Genomic DNA, 253 nt, shown 5'->3' with positions numbered 1-253 from the left:
TGGAATAGGATTTACACTACAAAAAATTTTGGTAAAAACGGCGGTTTTTTTGGTATTTACGGCGGTTCAAACCGCCATTATTACCAATAATGGCGGTTTCGTAAAGTGACGTAATTCTGGGCACCATTCTGGTTATTACGACGGTTTTCTAAAAACCGCCACAATTCCCTGGGTTAAAACAGCGGTTTTTGAATAAGTTAACATGGCGGTTCAAACCGCCGTTATTTCCAGGGTTAAAATGGCGGTTTTTTGA

This window comes from Arachis ipaensis, chromosome B04 (genome assembly GCF_000816755.2).
Source record: "Arachis ipaensis cultivar K30076 chromosome B04, Araip1.1, whole genome shotgun sequence".
Classification (NCBI taxonomy): domain Eukaryota; kingdom Viridiplantae; phylum Streptophyta; class Magnoliopsida; order Fabales; family Fabaceae; genus Arachis; species Arachis ipaensis.
The sequence above is the reverse complement of the archived record's forward strand: the minus strand, read 5'-3'. Positions refer to the sequence as shown.